Source organism: Cheilinus undulatus, linkage group 1, assembly GCF_018320785.1.
Source record: "Cheilinus undulatus linkage group 1, ASM1832078v1, whole genome shotgun sequence".
NCBI lineage: Eukaryota > Metazoa > Chordata > Actinopteri > Labriformes > Labridae > Cheilinus > Cheilinus undulatus.
This window is the reverse complement of record NC_054865.1, coordinates 8,677,074-8,695,889: the sequence shown is the minus strand read 5'-3', so window position 1 is coordinate 8,695,889 and position 18,816 is coordinate 8,677,074.

The window sequence follows — 18,816 nt, the reverse complement described above, 5'->3', positions numbered from 1 at the left end:
AATAAATTTAGTTTTTTATTTTACAACATGTGTTAGGTCTTTTATGTAGTCCATGACAAAACTGAATTACGTGCAGTGCAATACTTAAAAGGATTTACAGAACATATAGTTAATATAAAAGCAGAAGATCTTTGCAGCCTACAATCATACATTTTCAACAATTCATTGTGCACAATAATAAATAAAAAATATTGTGTAGATTACAATAAAATCAACAAGCTATCAGGTGAATAAAAACCACCAAAATATGTATCTAAGTCTGAGAAATCTGTGAGTGCTTGTGGAGAGCTCTTCATTAGCTCTGTGTGAGCTAAGTGTGAGATGCATGAACTGAAGCTGGGATGAGAGTAGATTGAGTTCATAAAGAGAGCTCTTTTATTTCTCTGCCTGAGATCACAAAGACACACAAAAGTTGAGAAACTTTGAGAATTAAATTAGAGGCTGATTAGATCTCTTCTAAAACTTCAATGGAGATTAAACTGAGATTCAGTGCATCTTATTGCACAGGAGAAAAAAAATGAGAGACAGGAGAAATACACTTTAGTCTCAGTTTGGTGTCACACAGATCTCATAGTTGTCTAGGAGAAGTTAAATGAAACATGAACATTTTTGAGATCTCTTTTTGGATTTTCTTTTTCTCTGGGAAGTATCAAAAAATAAATTCAGTAAGTTGAGTCCAGTGCCAGGAAGCAAGAACAAGATGCAGTATTATCCAGAAAACACTAAATGAGCAATGTGACATTCTCGTTGTTTGGATAGCATCTTCATAAGCAAGCTAACGCGATGTAGCGTATGGTTTATACAACATGAAACACTAAATTGTATTTCATGGTCCAGAGTGATGCCTTACCTTTTCAACAGAAAGACAGCCATCTCTAGATCGGTATTTATCCGGAGCTTTGAGCGTAGCTCCCTCCATTTCTCAAATGCTCCACCGATATTTCTCCTCAATTTCCCCCTGCGTTGGTCTCACTCTCTTTTAGCTCGATGGGCTTCAGCAGATAAAACTATCGTAGTTTTTTATGTTGAGTTTGTGTGGGTGTCTGGGCTGAGCTAGCTGGTGATTTACTCGTGGAAGCAGCCTTCTCCATTGCCGTTTCTCTCTCTCTTCTCCATTCAACACACCATTGTCAGGTATAAACAGAGCAAGGGGGTGCAGGCATTATGTAGTAGCTGATGTTACTTACGTTGAGATTTCGTGGACAAGTCGGCCCGAATTCTTCACAGAAAAATGACTCCACAGGCTTATACAGGCAAACAAGGAAGACATAAAGAGCCTCATTCTTCACATCAGGATAAAGTGTGCACCATTATATACTCAAAAGTGGAAAGTTTTAAAGCAAAAATCTTACATAGAGCCCCTTTTAGACGTGAAAAGATACACAATTGGGGGGGGGCACTTTTCAAATGTATTTTATGTTGTTAACATTAAACTCTATATTATATATACATAATAATATAATAGTATAATAACATTAAAATACAACAGTGGCAGGCTGTATGCAGATTCCAGCTTGAAAACAGATTTTATTTATGTATTTTAGTATTCATGTCATATCTCAGTGAATCCCTAATGCAGGACCCTGCTCTATGCTGTGGTGGACGCCCACATCAGTGAGAAAAGCAGACTGTGCTCGGCCCGATGTCCCTGGGTGGGGTCAGGGGTCAGGTGTCAGCTGAGCATAAAATCAGCTGAGTCTGCGCTTCTTTTGAGCGGAAGCAGCAGAACTTAAGCAACTGCTGCAGCTCGCTGAAAGCAGATGTGAGCTTTTCTCCACACAGCAGAGTGCAGTAATGTGTGAACTTCTGTTTGTGTCATCTGATCACTTTCTAATTTTCCCCTTACTGGATGTTGTTTCATCAGAACTGATGAGGGCTTTTTGTGTTTTGTTTTTGTCAGAAAGGAACTGAAACCTCCACAGAGCCTTTCCAGTGATTTAAAATCACAGAGAGAAGATCTGACATGCTATATCAAGAAGACTTTTACTGGTTGTTAGAGCTTTTCCTGTTATTTCAAAAGCATGTTTTTAAAGTTGGAGCACAAAAGCATAGGAAAGTTTGATTTTAAAAAGTAACATCTACTTTGACATATACATTCAGGGCAAGAGTGGGTTTTAAGCTAAGAACAGCCCTCTTTAGTTCACAACCAAAGATAAACGGTGCATTAAGAATGTATTCAGACCCCCTTCACTTCTGTCATTTTTTTGTTATGTTGCAGCCTGATATATTAATTTAAATATTTTTTTTGCTCTCATAAGTCTACACTCAGTACCCCACACTGACAAAGTGAAAACAGAATTTTAAAAAAATTATATATATATATATATATAAATCACATTAACATAGGTATTCATGCATTTTACTAAGGACTTAGTTGAAGCATCTCTGACAGCAATCACAGCCTTAAGTCTTTTAAATATGTTGCATTAAGCTTTACACACCTGGACTGGGGTATTTTCTTCATATATGTTACATTAGGTTCAAGTCAGGGCTCTGGCTGGGCCACACTAGGACATTCACATAGCTGCCCCTTAACATTGTGTTGTCTGGGCTGTGTGTGTTGGGTCATTGTCATGTTAGAAGGTGAACCTTCAGCCCAGTCTGAGGTCTTTAGCAGAGCAGGTGTTCATTGAAATTATCCATTCAGCTTTCCCTCAACCCTGGCCAGTCTTGCAGCTTGTTGCTGAAAAACACCCCCACAGCATGATGCTGCCACCTCCATACTTCCCTGTTGGGATGGTATTGGGCAGGTGATGAGTGGTACCTGGTTTCCTCCAGACATAACATTTAGAAGTGCAAACAGTTCACTCTAGGGTTCATCAGACCAGATAATCTTGTTTCTCATAGTCTGAGAGTCCTTGGGGTGAATTCCTTGCCATTTCCAAGCAGGCTTTCATGTGTTTTCCACTCGAGAGGCTTGTGTCTAGCCACTTTGCCATAAGCCCAGATCGGTGGAGGGCTGCAGTGATGGTTGTCCCATATCCACACAGGATCTCTGGAGCATTCTATTTCAGTTTAAGTTTAACTATTAAAATGGACTTACTTTATACAAGCACCTCTCTGAACATTTTAGGATGCTTTCACACAAGGCCTGAATGTTGTGCAATACCTCCACGCCCCCCTTCCCTCCGCTGGCTTGCATTCACGCTTGCAACATCAATCTCTTGCGTACGTACTCAGTCTGTTACAGCAGGTGGCCTTATGCACGTAGCAACCTGCCAAGGAGAAGAAAGAAGAAGAAGCTGCCATGGCAACTGCTCAGGTCATGACCTGAGAGATTATGTTTTACTGATGTTTTAAAAATCCCTTTTTAAGATGTCAGCAATGTCACTCTGTATCTACACATCTACATGCAGCTCAGAGGACTAAATGGGCTCACGCTTCACAAAAAAGCATTTTTTGAGGTGACAGTAGACTTTTATTGCCTTTGCATCTTATTGTAATGATTGTATTAATCTGAAGTTTGTGTGTGAACCCAGGAGCAGAGCCGGAGACAAAGAAGCAGTTTTAAAAAGGTTTCATGAAGGCACACAGGAGTGAGGGAGGGGAATCCAGGTCCGGGGAGTGAGAGGTTTCCAGTGAAGTAGAGGCTTGAGGGGGGGAAGGTGAGCGAGGGGATCCAAGAGCTTGAGTTCGGTGTGAGAGTGAGGCAGTGTGGCAGAGACTGGGCGATACTGAGGGCACGTGGAGGCACTGGAAAAGGCGAGAGAGCAGCGGATTTGTCGAAGATCAACAAACAATACAAAAGCAATAATAAACTCAATCTCCAAGTAGAATCTCGAGACGGCCACAATACCACAGTGAGCGGGAATCTTCCGGCGTCTGCTTCTTCTCAGAGAGGAGCTTAAGAGGGAGTGGTGATTGTGGTGATTACGTGCAGGTGCGGTGGTGCGGAGGTGCCGGTGCCCAATCAGTGCAGGTGCGCCCAGTCTCTGTGAAGAAAACAAAAGAACACTCGCGGCAGGAAGTGGCTCGTAAGAACTTATCAAAATAAAACAAATCTGCAATCACCACACTTATCTCACTGGCTCTTAATTTTGTTCATTAATAAGATGAGTCATAGCAGACCATTGGTGACTTGATTTTGATAATTAAAAGTTTACTTTAGTTGACGTCATATAGCTGAGGCAATCCTCTCTCCCGTATACGGACACGATTGCATTCACATTTCATCCAAATAATGCCAGAATCCACTTGAATCACGCCTTAAACCACCTCCCCAAGTGGGCCTAGACCCGTTGTCCAGGCGGAGTTCGTTTGCACTGACACTGACCAAAAAAAATGGACTTTGGGCTAAAGTATACTCAGATCCCAAACCTGGCTCCTAGTTTGACACCTTAAACATCTAACAGGATTTTTTTAATCAGTCCCCTTTAAGTAATTATCTTTGAACCCAATCCTTCAAAGTCTCATAGACCCTAAATAATTAACTTTTTAACATGTTATTGTCCATGACTGCTATGTTTTTATATGCCCAGTGATGCATACATATCAAATTCATGCATTATGCTTAAAGAAACTGATATTTCTCCCACTATTCAGCAAGAAAAGTTAGGGGCAAACAGCTCCCCCGAAAACTGATGGGTATCTCCAAAAACCTGAAAATGATTGTCTATTTCCCTTGCTGGATATTCAATTGAGCGTTTAGTGCCAGGTTAGGCAGGCCACTGAGTCAAGCTCTGCCCAAGTCAGCTGATTTCAAGCAAGTCATCATCAGCTGACGGCGAGCTGATTTGCAGTACCTATTGGTCAATCGCTCTCATGCTGCCGTGTTTAGACTTCTCTTGCCTGGCCACACTCTGCTGCTCTCTCTGCAAGCTGCTCTTGCAACCCCCTCCACCCCAGCCCCTCCTTTATTCTGCTTCTGAGTTAATCAATGTTATATACCTCATCTTGTGAATTTTAAAGTGGCCCCAACATCCTTATATATGTATGTGGCCCTCAGTGGAAAAGGTTTGGACATCCCTGTATTAGAGCATCCGTTAGATCAGTGGTTCCCAACCTTTTTCCTATGAGCCCCCCTTACTTGTATCGTAGAGGAGTTTAGGACCCCCCCCCCACACAAACAAAAGGTGATATATGGATGTTAAAAATTAACATCAAATTTTAAGCTTTCATTGTTCAAATCAATATAACATAACCCACACCAAGATTTTATCAACAGACCATTTCGTTACCTATTCTAAGAGTTTTATCACGATTTTAGTTTGTATGACTGAATCTAATTTTGGCAACCTCGAAGCAGACAGAGCCTCACGTCCCTCCGGAAATCTCTGTTGCCCCCGCCCAACACACACACACACACACACACACACACCCACCCACACACACACACAAACTGTAAGACATTTCAAGCAAATATCACGCACATACATATCAAAGTACAACGACAAACGCACAAACAGACCGGACAGTCTTGTAACTAATGACCACACACACACATTCCATATAAGATCACTCGACAAGCACAGTGTGGTGCCCCAAAAACCGCCATTTACATGCACCGAAAAGCAAAGAATGGCCACGCACAAGCACCAGTACACTTGACCGGTTGTTACTGGTTTTGAGTTGTCAACATGTTCCAAAAATCTTAAATTAGTTTTTTAACAACGTGGTCAGGAAAAGAAACAACCTGTGACATTCAAACATGATTCTCAGCTTCGACTTGACCGTCTAACTAGTTGTTTTTAAAGCTAACTTTGTTAAGATGGCACAACAACCTAGCTAGTCCAAGTTAAATGACGAAGAGCAGAGGAAACAGCTTAGATTACAAGTCACAATGATGAATTTACACTTTCCTGGGTGTTTGTACAGCTACAATGTCAGAATTTACACACAATTCGAGGAGAATATAATAAAAAATGTCTCAAACTTACACAAGTTGAGCCTCAGGTGGCTGAGTTTGTCTCCTTGCTGCTGCCTTACAGATTAATTGAATCCCTTTGCCTCTGTTCAAACTGTTTCCAGGAGCACAAGTTTCTTCCGCCAGTGGAAGTAGTCCTCCTGCTGTTGATGTTGAACTGTTGTGAGTTTTTGGTTGGTCTTCAAATAAAAGGCATATACTACATTAGAGCTGTGCCTTAATATTGTCATGCTTTAAGGAAGATAATTGTTGTCACAGTTAAAATACATGGCAACACTATTGTTTTAAATTCCCATTCCCACCTTTTCGTTCCTTTACTTTCTTTTTTTTAACTGATAACTTAAAGAACCAAGTTCAATGACCTTATACTGACATGTCGAAGTCAACATAATTAATTCTTGTAAGTTTCACATTTGAAAACTCATACAATCAAGTTCATTTTCCCTAACTTGCAGAGGCTCCTTCAATTAAAGTAAAGAAGTGGACATGACTAAATGGGGCTGTCATGTTTTACAGTGCAAGGGCGTCCGGGACCCCAGGTTGGGAACCAGTGCGTTAGATGAAGCAAGGGTTGGATATCTGGCCCAATAACCCTGACCTTTGACCTATGACCTTCAAATCTAATCACAATCTAATGTGTTCTTGAGACGCTGCTTTCACAAGAATGGTCCAGACACATGTATGGACGGATGGATGGACAACCTGAAAACATGATGCCTAAGGTCTCTGCAAATGTTGGCCCAAAGGTAATCAAACTAACGCTGACAGAAAGACGTGCATGATTGAAACACATTTTCACATTCTCTTTCTTCACGTCTGCCATGACTATGCAGCTTATGCACTTTGTTACAACTTCTCTGATTGATTTTTTTGCATGTTTGAAAACAAAGCTGAAACTCAACTTCAATAGCCGTGTAGTTTTCTTCTTCACCCGTCTACAGTCACTGTCACTGTCACTCACTCTATCTCATCTCACATCTCCCCTCTGTTCTTTTTGTCATGCTTTTTTTCTGATTTTCCTCCAAAGTCATTTCCTCTTTTTGTGCTGACTAAGTCTCTGTGTCTGTCAAACGTCAGATCTGACAGACTGAGGAAGGAGAAGCAGGGAGGGGAGAGGAGAGGGGGATAAACACTGGACAGAGTAGAGAGGGAGGTCTGTGCAGAAGAGGAGAGACACAGGAGAGAGAGGAGCACAGGAGAGACCCCAATTTTTTACCCCCCCCCCCTCTGTATGGCAGAGCAGAATGTAGGTCTGCGCTCGCCTACAGCCATCAGCAACAATCAGTTCTGCCCCAGTTACTGACGCATCTCACAGACTAAATACACACACAAACGTCACAACATGCAGAAATGAACACGTAAATGCACCGCTGAATAGACACGTGTTCAATATGCTTACAGGAAGACACACCAGAGTCTCAGAACACACAAACATGCGGTGTGCATGATCTGCAGATGTATGCAAACATGAGCAGATCATCATCTTTACCTGCTTCAACAGACATGAACTCTGGATATAATACTGAAAATTTCTCATCAAGAAACTGCTATTATTGTTCAGATTTCTCTGATGGAGATTCCCAAACATACAGGTGCATCTAAAAAAATAGATTTTTCCCTGTGATTTAATTCAATAAGTGAAACTTCCATTTATTCTAGATTCATACAGAGTGAATATTTCAAGACTTTTTTGTTTTAATCTTGAGTACAGCTTACAAAAAATCCACTTTCTCAAAATATCATACCACAAAACATCAGTAAAAAAAAGATTAATAATACAGAAAATTATTCCCCTTTATGCACTCAGTAATTGGAGTTCCTTTTTGCACAAACCACTGCATCTATGTGATGGAGATGATCAGTCTGTGGCACTGCTGGGCTGTTATGAAGCCCAGGTTGCTCTGATAGCAGCCCTCAGCTGGTCTGTATAGTTGAGTCTGGTGTCTCTCCTCTAACTCTTGGCATTTCCACAGAGATTCTCTAAGGCAGCAGTGGCGAACTCAATCACAGCAGGGGCCGGATTCTGAATTTAGGTCTAACCTGAGAGCCTGACAGGATCAACATTTAACCATAAACTGTCAACCTTATTTTCACTAGTAATATAATATGTAAAAAAAAAAAAAAAAAAAAAAAAACATAAATTGGCACTGATGCTAAAACTTCAAAACTGGAAAAAAGACAAAATAATTAGTTCAAATGCTGAAAATCAGAGATAAATAGTCAAACTTATTGATTTAAAAGGTCAAAACATGTAATTAAAAGTAAAAAAAGATGTTGCGAAAAGGCAAATAAATGAGAAAGAAAGAAAATCGTGAGTTTAAAAGGCCAAAATGTGAGATAAGATTAAAAAATTATGAGTTTATAGATCGAAATATGACTTAAAAATGTAAAAATTGGGAATCTAAAAATTTAAAATATGAGATAAATATTTAAATATTTTGAGTCTTTTAATTTTTTTTCATTTTTATGACTAAACAAGAATATTTGAAATCATCAAGGATAAGTTTAAATCTTTAAACTGGTAAAAATCTGCAGACCTCATACTAGTGAGCCAGTCATAATAAAAATATGATCTTGCAGGTCAGGTATAACTGTACCATGGGCCGGATTTGGCCCCTGGGCCTTGAATTTGACACCCCTGCACTAAGGATTCAGACCAGAACAGTTGGCTGACCAGTTGGCCAATCAAACACAGTAATACCATGGTCAACAAAACAGTTTCTGGTGGTTTTGGCTTCGCTGTGGGCAGGGGCCAAGTCCTGCTGGGAAAGGAAATCAGTATCTCCACAAAGCTTCTCAGCAGATGGAATCATGGAGGTCTCTAATATATGGTACCGTCTCTGATCTTCCTCCAAACTCTGGGACCTTGATTCAGGGGCATAGCTAGGGATTTTGGGCCATCAGAAGAAATATTACACAGGGCCCCCCTTAACCGGCTAGCCAAGCAACAAGTGGTGTGTAAGTTTAACAAGTATCTATGCATTTTAATATATTTTCGACCATAATTTCCCCAGTTGTGAGCAATATTTTTACTGAGGTTAAACTGAATTTACTTCCATTATTTCACAGCGCTGGACTATACCATTTGGACATTATTAGGGGAAGAGCAGAGCCCCCCAGAGTTTTACTTTACTCTTTTTGATACAAATTTGACACTAGTTACTAAGAAAAAAAAAAACACTTGTCATTGCAGGCTCCTCAGTGTGGGCCCAGGTAATCAGTACACCCCCCCTGGGCTACATCCATGCCTTGATTTACAAATGAAATAAAGATTTACTTTGATCTAACAGCAAAGGTTCAGTTCTTTTTCTCCAGGTGAGAAACTGATGATATCCATAATTCAGGAGTGGCTCCACACTAAGTACATGATACATGCAGCTCTTTTCCTGGACCCGTCTGTGTGTGGTGGCTCTAGATCCTCTGACTCCAGCCTCAGTCCACTCCTTGTGAAGCTCCTCTAAGTTCTTGAATCTGCTTTGTTTGTCAATCCTCTGAAGGCTGAGCTCATCCCTGTTGATTGTGCTCCTTTTCTTACCACATTTTACCTTCCTGTCACTTTTCCATGAATATGCTGTGATACAGCCTCTGAGAACAGCCTGATCTTCCAGCAGTGACCTTCTGTGGTTCTGTGGGTGCCACTGATCGTCTTCTGGACACCTATCATGTCAGTAGTCCTCCCCATGATTGTGGTTGTGTGGATTGAACCAGAGTGAGAGCTTGAAGGCTCGGGAAACATTTGCAAATTGGACTTTTCCACAATGTTCTTATATTTTGAGAAAGGTTGGAAGCAAACTCCATTTCCAAGCGGACCAGAATTCACTTGTTTGGTTCACACCAGAGACTCTAAACAAACTGGACTAACTGGACCAAACAGCTCTTGTGTTAAAGTGACCTTCGTTGCAGCTTATTGCACTTCTCTACATGAGTTCTGGTTGTTTTTTGTGACATGAAATTACTGTCATGCACCACCGTTGCACAGCAACCCCATGTTCTTGATCATCTGTTTGCACTGGAGCGAGCTAGCTTGACCGCTACAGTACTGAATATCCCAACAGAGGAAAAGCTGCAACATGAGGTCTCTACCAGACAAACACACATGCTTATTCATGATATTAATGGTACATGGGTCTTTTTAATTCACAGCCCAGGAAATGAACACTGTGTTCAGGTCAGTTCCTGTACAAGGGAAATGCTACATGTGGCCCTTCTTAAACTTTTGGCCTTTTTATTCACAGTAAAGAATGTACAGCATGCTGTAAATCCTGTTTAATTTCCTATTTGTGACTCATTTCTTGCAGCTACAGTTTTGTCAGGATAATATTACACAGCACATGCTCCTGATGTTTTTTTTTTGTTTTTTTTTGCCCCTTTTGAGCAATTTAATTTGTTACTATGGACTTATCACATCATTAAAATTTGGGTTCTAAGGGTTGTATTGATGTATAGTCAATTCAAATACTCCAAAAAATGTCACTACAGCATGTAAAAATGTAAAGATATGCTCTGGCAGAGTTGTTGTATGGCAGGTCATAAAGGGTTAAAAAGAGTTCACATGCTTTGATGATGTCAAACAATCCAATCCACATTATCAAGCGTGGAGAGTTAAAGTGAGAGGTGTTGTTTTTTAAAATGATGTCCTAGATTAGGGGAAAGAAATCAAATTAACAGAGTTTTTCAGGAATTCACACATAACTTACAGGAGAGACTGGTCTGCTGCTGTCACACAGTCCTGCAGTGTATTCTACTTTCAAATTCACATTTTACCACCTTTTCCACCATTTTTAGCCATTTTAACCCATTTAGATTCTGTTTAAGAAAAGCATTTTGCATTTTTAAGAAGGCTATTTACTGCCAAAAAAATAATAAAAATGTGTTTGTTGATAAGAGTGGTTATATGGGTTAAATATAGAATATGGATAGCACAACTTAACTCTACATTTACCATGATTTTGCTGGCCTCCATGGTCCACCAGTCTGGCTGGACCTCAGAAAGCTCTCACATTTTTCCCCACCTTATAGCCAGCCTTGTCTGAACATGACCATCATGACTGTGCATGGCTGTGCTCAACCACCCTCTGGTACAATGGGAGTCCCCAGTCTCTGGCACCTTTATTTCCAAAAAAAAAAAAAAAAAAAAAAAACGAACAAAAAAATCTCTTCTATTGTTCTATTTCTGTTGTAAAAAAAAAACTGTTAAACTAAGTCCAACTGAAAATAAAAATATAGTTCTCAAGTGATATTTGTGCTTAAATGTAAGTCAAAGTTATAAAAACAACCTAAAATGCAGTTTTTGTACATGATGCTTTATGCAACATCATGCTCTCAAGAGAAGATGGGGTCCCCAGTGTCTGAATTTAGGAGTCACAGGCTTGACAGTTTGGGAACTCCTGCTCTATAACATGCAGAAAAAACAACATATGTACATTTAAATTAAATCAAAATATTTGAAACGATATTTCATCTTGTTTGGACTTGAAGCTCTATTATAGTAAAGATAAACCTTACATCACTGTGGTGTTACTAAGCAATGACACAGCTTAAGTTATACTTTAACCATAATTTTACCCACTAATTTAGAAATACTTTTAGTGAAAACTTATAATTTTTGTCTCTTATTTGCCAAATTAAACCTAGATTTTTGATTTATATACCAATTTTAACTCTAATCTGTTTTTTTTTCTTTTATCTTACATAATATATGAATATTTTTTATTTTTTTTACTGCTTTGGCAATGCAAACATGTTTTCCTTGCTAATTAAGCTCTTTAAATTGAAATGATTTGGATAAAAGAAAAAGAAGACAGGAAAAGAAGAAGACAACTACACAGGAGGAAGAGAGGAGGAGGAGGATATAGAGGAGGAGAGGAAGACGTGAGGACACCAGGAGACGGGGAGGAGGACAAACACAGAGAGGATCTGCTCTCATTAATTTTTCACTTTCATTTATTGTAAATTATTTAAGAGCCGTGTTGCACTGCGTCTCTGATACAGCAGCACAGCGCTCATACTCAAAAGAGACTTTACACACCGACCAACAAAGACGCACACACACAACCACAGTAACACACAGCATTCATACATCCAGGGCTCCTCACACTCTGCATATAACACACTCAGGGGCGGTCCCAGGGGAGCTGATTAGGGTGAGATTTGTCAGGCAACCTGCACCCCCAACTCCTCATCCCCCACTCCTCACATGTGAGTGAACACGCACTGAGCACACACACTTTGTGTCCATGTGTGTCTCATTGTTTTATATTCACCCTTTCAGATCACTGAATGAGCCGTGAAGTGGATTTATGAAGACGCCTGCAAATAAGATAAAAATGAATGGAGTTCATCTGTAGCAGTTTAGAGTACTGTCCTGTAAAAATAATGTGTGTGTACCCTCTAATGCGCAGGCATGTAGCCTAAATAAAGCATCTTAATAAAGTTATTCATTGTTATTCTCTGATGAACTGACTTAAATTACAGTTACATGTTTTATTTCCTGGACATAACCATTAGCTTCTAATACAGTCCATATCTCCAAGGACTCATCTCCCATTTCATGTGTTATTCTTTGAAAAGTTCATGCAGCAATTATGACATTTTATTACTATTTAATTGGCTCCTTTTATTCATGTTTTATGGGTTACAATGAACTAAAATAAATAAATAAATAAAGGCTGCATTAATACTTTAAACACAGTTGATCAAGGTCCATTAGTGTTTTGATTTTTTTTATCATGATTAATTCCATGCTTTATTCAGCACAATTGTTAAGCCACTGCAACATCTCTATGCAGCCACAGTGATGTTAAATAAATCCATCACTGCTCCTTAATGGGTCAAGTCCACACAGAAGTCTTCTGCACCTTATGTCATCAAATATTTACCTTTTAATTGTTCCTTTTTTCTTTCTCAATCCATAACAAGTTCATGTTTCTGTGAGTACATGTCAAAACATTGGATCCAACCAAGAGTCCTTATTTTCTTTCAAAATAAAAGCAGGGAGCCACTTCAAGACAGTATAAATATCCAAAATAATCTTGGAATTTTAAAATCTAACAAAAAGGCTGGATTGATTGCAATGAACTAGAGAAATTCTGAGATTCAAAATTCTTAACTGTTCCTTAAATAAATAATATCACTGCCTGGCTGTCCGATACCTCTGCAAGGTTTAGATCATTATACGTACGTTTGCAGGGACTCTTTATGATTTACTTTAGGGCTCTTTCGTCTTCATTAGAGAGAGATAGGACAGTAGATTGAACCGGAAACCAGGATGAGAGTGTGGGGAAAAGCATGTGTCTACACAGTCAAAGCCTGCCCATGTAAACTGGATGAGGCCATCTGTGCCCCTGCAGTGACTTTTGACCTCAAAATGTAATCATTTCACTGTAATTTGTGCCAAATCTGACAGTAATCACTTCAGCCTCAAAAGACCAGAGGTCACAGTGACCTTGACGTTTGACTTATGACCTTCAAATTCTGATATGTTCATCCTTGATTGGACATGTATGCAAAGCTTAAAGAAAATTTAGATTTTTTTGTGATAAGAACAGTTTGAAAGGACAACCTGAAATCATAAAGCCTCCATCCCTGGCTATCACCATTATGAACCAGTGTTAATTTTGACAGCATTTTTTAAGTTAGTTTCAGTTATAGCCTTGTGCCAAAAATATCTTTTAGTTTTAGTCACAATTTAGTCATTTAAATTGTTTTATTTTTAGTCTAGTTTTAGTTGACGAAACTTCCCAACATTTTAGTCGACGAAATTTACAGTAAATTTAGTCGACTGATTGGATCTCTCCCCAACTTACCCCGCCACCACGCAGCAAAAGCAGTTGTGATTGGATCTCCCCCCGTATTTCATCCCACCTTTCCACACAGCCAAAGTAGCTGTGATTGGATATATGTCTAACTTGGCCCTGCTTTCTACATGACAAAATTAGGTCTGACTGGATAAAGTCTCTGTCAAACATTTTCGTCTCGTTTTTATTTGTTGACTAAAGTGTCAGTTAATTTCGTGTTAGTTTTTGTCTATGTGCACTTGTTTTTATTAGTTACTGTCTCGTTTTCGCCAGGGGAAAAAGGCTATTAACGAAAACTGTAACAAAAATAATTAGTCAACAAAATTAACACTGTTTTTATTTAACTGACATTACTTTGGAGAAATCTGTTTTGACTTTGACATTCGAGAGGTTTTTTGATTATTGTTGTCAATAAGGTCAAATTATATTGACTATGATTGATTTATAAAATCAATAAAAGGTTAAAACATCCAAGTGGTTAGTAATTTTTATAGGCTCTGTAAGGAGACGCTACATCAGCCTAACCAAAGTATGTTGTTCTTAAAATAAGTTATGTAACCAATAAGGGATCTTAATGAATTTCAATTAATGCATCAATACTGACACGCTTCTTCGATTTCAGTTTTTGAGATGCACTTGAACGCTGTATTACACATCAGATTTTCGAACATCTCTCTCCCCTCAGCATGTACAGAGGTGCAGTTTATACAAAATAAGACTCTATTCTTATGAAGAGGAAACTCCAGAATATCATGTTATTGAATGTGTTAAATAGATATCCCCCTGAGAGCAGAAAGGTTCTGTTTTCATATCAAATATCAACAGTCAGAAGGTGAGAAAAGTAATGAAGAGTGGAGAATGTCTTCTTTGTCTCAGACACATGGTGAAGGCAGTCATGTCTGCTGCTTGGCCCAGATACATCACACTGTCTGGATACAGCACAGCAACACGGCGTCTGATCAAAGAGCAGAGAGGAGAGCAACGCAGAGAGAGAAACAGAACAAGGACTGAGGAGACACAGGCAGGGAAAACTGTTTAAAAACAATAACAAAGGGAACCACGGATAGAAACGGGGAGATAAATAGACCAGGAAATGTTTGAAAATGAGGCGAGAAGAATGGAGGTTATTAGAGGATGGAGGCGGATGCTGTAGAGGCTGCAGAGAACGAAACTAAAATAATGCTCAGTTTCTATCATTTGAAAACTTTTTTAACACTATTTGAATAAACTTTTGAACAACATCCAAAGAGCACAGAGCTTTACCTCTCATCAGCAGGAGCCTGAAAACTTTCAGAATGAAATCTGATGTTATGAAGGTAATAATCAGATGGTGATGGTGAGCCATAAGTAACATACTCTTATTCTAAATATTAGAGCCAGTGTTAAATAAAAAAAGGCCTTAGATATTTTGTTCATGTAAGGTGGACACAGGGAAAACAAACAGGATTCCTCTGTGATATAAGGCCTGTAAGTTTGTTCCTACATATGAAACTGTCCCTGTTAAGTAAAAGCATATAAGCATCATTTTTTCTTCTGCATCTGATCCATGCTGTAGGATCCACATTACCCTGAAACCTTTATAGAGGTCCATGCACATCAAACATGGACATTGTCAGAACTGTAACCATGCAGACCCCCAGCTCTGTGATTGCACCATTGGGTTAACCTTGCAAAGCAGATGGTTACGCCCGCTTCCGTGTTTCTCACTGGCGAATCCATCCGGCGACGGGGGGCAGTACTTTGGGGCGTGGCACAGTCGTGACATAAGCAAGCAGCAACAAGAGGCCGGTGCAGACATGGTGGAAGACACTAGCGTGGATGCTGCTAAAGCGCAATTCTTATCAGAACTTGACGTCATTTCTTCGTTAAAAGAAGAACAGAGAACAGCAGTGAGTTGTTTTCTTTTGAAAAACAACAAAAGTCTGTTGCTCTGATTGGCCTGTAAAGATGTGACAGACAGGACATTCATCCAATCATCCTCTGAGGATTTTTTCAAAGCCTCTGCCCTTTCCCAAATGCTGTGTATGAGAGGTTTACCAAATGGATGTGTGAAACAAATCCATCTGGTGTGTAAGGTTACCGCTGGGTGGCATCAGTGTCCAATGTCAGTATGTAGTCAGGTCACAACATTACATCTCCTTGAAATTACTTTATTTTTGTACAAAATTGCATTATAATCATTTATTTATTTAGCTATGGTTTTGGTTTTCTTATTATTCATACTTTTTTGCTTGTTTGTTTGAAGTTTTAAACAGAAAAGAAACACAGTTAACTTTATTGAGCACAGGTTCTGACAAAGATCTAAGAGTCCACTGGCAGGAGTCAGCAAACAAGGCCTGTGTCTTTGAATGGCTTTAAAATGTAGCACTGATGAAGATTTAGCTGAGTGAAGTTACATATATCATAAAACTTCCCAAAAGAGTGGTTTAGAGAATTCTGTTTATCATATTTTGAAAGAAGTTTGATGTTTTTTGTAGATATGACATCCAAACCGTTTAACGCCATGCAGACAGGGGGTAGTGAAGATGCTGGCTTGTGCAGTTCTACTTGACTTCTCTCCACTCAGCCTGAAGCAGCGGAACCATTTTTCATTATAAGCATGTGCCTGCTCATGCTGCAGCAGTGCTACCATCTAGTGGTGTGTAGCTGCAATTGCAATTGAGGAAGCTACAGCTTCAGAAAAAGGGTAGAAAAAAAGATAAATAAAGAATACAAGAATAAGTGAAAGAAGACTGTAACTATTGTATCTGCCTGAGTGTTCAAACTTTCACACAGAAAGAAGAAAAGCACAACATTTAGATACAACAAACAAAATATTTTTATGTAATCAAAACTGCAGAATTATATTCTAAACCAATAAACACATTTAAATTGTTACATGTATCTTCAACATCCACAGGCTAATTTTGGTCTTTAAAAACCCTGGCCACACATAGAATTTTCAATATGTTTGTAATCAGAATAAAAGGTTGTTATGTCTATCTGGTTTTGTATGGGGGACTAAGAATAACACCTTTGTGGTTCAAGTTAACTACATTTTTAGCTGTGCTTTTCAAAGCATCATGATTTAAGTCTTCTTGCAGATGACACCAATTTATCTGCATCATAAGTGCAAGAAAGAACCACTGCAAAAATCAAATAGTGATATCTCTATTTTGCTTTAACTTTGAATCTTCAAATGTCTACCAATAATATGAAGGTCACTGAAGCCACAAGGTCACTGAAGCCACAAAAAGTAATGTTTTAATTTCCTCATCTTGGTCTGTAAGATAGACAAGACTATTTGCACTGAAGATTATCAAAACAGATCACATGCAGGAAGCACAAGGGTTGTTGCTGAAAACCACTTGTTCATAATTTTGAAGCATTTACTGATTCTTAAAGTCTGTGTGTGCTTGTATGAAACTTCTTGTACTCGTCTTGATTTGGACTTCACTGAGATAGAATCCATTGTTGCCCCTAATTTAAAGACAGACTGGTACATTACACTTAAACTAAAGAAACATTAGGCAATGGTAGAAGAAACATTTTTACAGTAAAACTGGGGCTACGCAGGCCTCTGAATTTGTAATGATTCATCCACTATCTACATCACTTATCACATCCATGGTCACAGGGGGCTGAAGCCAATCCCAGCTGTCATTGGGCAAGAGGAAGGGTACATTCTTGACTGGATGCCAGATTATCACATGGCTGATGATGAGCATGTCTGTGAGAGGAAACAGTACTGGGAGAAAACATGCACATTTATTTATCAGTGTTTGCACTGTTAAGAGCTCCAGGATAAAATACTGAGTATTGAAAAGTTACAAGGACTGTCTGACTTCGATCTGCAGCTTCTTACTCATCCGTATATGCTGTAGTGGTAGGATTTGTGGTTTCCTGTCACACACAGGCTGCAAGAACTCAGAGCACAATATCTCTCTACTGCTCTAACCAACCCCCCTTGAATGTGTGTATATGTGCCTGCTGTTTTAGGAAAGAAGAGTGAGAAGCCGTGTTGATTCTTGAGACTTACCCACGGGGGACTTGCATGGTCAGAAGAAAAACCCTTCTGTGATAAATCTGCATCCTCAGTAATCCCATGAGAAAAAGAAAGAATTTAAACCTTCAAAAGTGTGTGAGGTTACTCCAGCATTTTTAGTGTCAAAGTCCCAGAAGAGGCTGAGATATGGTTTTAAAAATCATTTTATTTTATTTGAAGCTCAAAAAATGCATCAAATCCCCCCAATTAGCCAGATTGATAATCAAGTTGTCAGATTTAACAGATTACATGTAAAAATAAATTCATCTACAGCAAAAATGGATTATATGAACATTTTTGAATGATTACAAGAATAAAAAATGATGTAAAAATCTATTTGAAAGCAAAAGCATTCATGCCGGATGAAAGTATATGTAAAAAAATATAAGACTGAAAAGAAAAAACAAGTAAAAGATCACAAAGATATGATCAAAAACCCTCATGGGTGAAATCCACAAAAGATAGATTTTAGAGTCATTTTTTTACTTTACCTCAGGCCATAGAATCAGTTTTTTTCCCCATCAACGCTGCTTTCGGTGAACAAAATACCAGTCAGGATCACATGTACCTCTACGTCTCTGGACATAGAAAGACTTGCATTCGTTGGCTTCCATTCAGCCCTCAGTAATAGAGGGCTTTCCTTTCCATCAAAAGTAGCTACATCTTTAAATGGTTTGCTCACTGATAAGAGTTATCGCCAATCCCCCACAGAAGGTCTCGGGGCTGAAGCACATGTGCACACCAATCGAGCCGACAGGTTGGAGTCTGCAAGAGACCTGATGGACAAACTGAGGTCCCTTTTTATACCTGGTTTCGCTAACGTATCTTCATGGAAAGTCCCACTCTTTTAAGTTCAAATTCAGACAAAGTTTTCAAGTTTGCAGAAACTGAGAGTTCAGTAGTTCACCAGGTCAGCAGGAACTGAGAGTTCAATAGTTCTCAAAAACTAACTGTGCCTTTTGGCCTTGACACTTCATGAGGTTTTGGTTCTGCAACAACCATGGCCTACTTATAGACATGTACACATGCAAAACTAGAAAAGCTTAATTATTGCATAAGAAATAAACAGAAACATTTGTCTTGTTAAACCCAGATCGGTTAAATGTTCAAAAGTTTAAAGAATGGAGATTTAC